General features: G+C 52.0%; 1 protein-coding gene across 3 annotated transcripts in view; it reads right to left on the reverse strand.

Moving 5' to 3' along the window:
• Positions 1-955, reverse strand: part of LOC119586213 — an 8,757-nt gene that overhangs the window by 646 nt on the left and 7,156 nt on the right. The gene's annotated exons all lie outside the window — the stretch shown is intronic.

Genomic DNA, 955 nt, shown 5'->3' on the forward strand with positions numbered 1-955 from the left:
TTCAAAATTCCCTCACTCGCACTACTCTCATGAGTCTCTGGCTTGCTAGGTTTGCGTTTCCATCGAACCCAGTTAGCGAGTGAGATGCGACCGAAGAAGCTCAGAGGGGAGCAAATCGACGCAAGAGCTTCCGCGTGGCACATTCAAGCAGTCAACATGGACGCCGTGTGCACTTCTCCAGGTCTAGGCCAACATCCCGCAAGAAGCGGCCCTGCGAACCATCATGGTGATACGGAGGCTGATGCGAAGAAGGCTTAAGCGGCGTCGGTCTGGTCTGGGTTCTTAATTGGCTCTCACAACAGCAGGGACTTGACCACAGTGGTGCTATGGGCTGGTCCAGAAGCCGAGGACGGATGATCCGAACTACAAGAATTACATGATGATTCCCCCGGAGCTGTTTGATAAGATCCTTGAGAGCATGAGGCCGGCTGTCGGCGGACCAGGCACCAATGGCCGTGCATCCCTCGATCCTGGCTTGAAGTTGGCACTCGCAAGTTAACATGATACCGTGTAGCGACCGTAGCGACCGCCTTGCTCCCACGTAGCGAGTGCGTTGCAACCGCGTTGCGAGTGCTCATCCGATCGCTCGACTCGCTCAAAATCTGCGAGTGTTTTGAGCCGAAACTAGCAGTCGCAAGGAGCCTAGCAACCACAAGATAGCGTATGAGAGCGGAAGAGAGCTCGTAGCTACGCCTGATACCTTGAAGCGACCTCGATGATACCTCCTTGCTACCTTCAAGCAAGTGTGAGCGAGTGAACCCAATTTTAGGATTTTAGGTGGTCGCAACACGCTCTCCTGTCGATGGAAACCTAGCATAAGCGGCACTTCTAAGACATGAGAACTCGGTGAAAAAAGAAGCAAATTGAGATGTGTGAACAGCAGCCGCTTCAAACAAACATGTGCAAGACAGGATATGTATTTTGTATATTAGGTTGAACACGCACATACACTTTA

This window comes from Penaeus monodon, chromosome 21 (genome assembly GCF_015228065.2).
Source record: "Penaeus monodon isolate SGIC_2016 chromosome 21, NSTDA_Pmon_1, whole genome shotgun sequence".
NCBI classification, from domain to species: Eukaryota; Metazoa; Arthropoda; class Malacostraca; order Decapoda; family Penaeidae; genus Penaeus; species Penaeus monodon.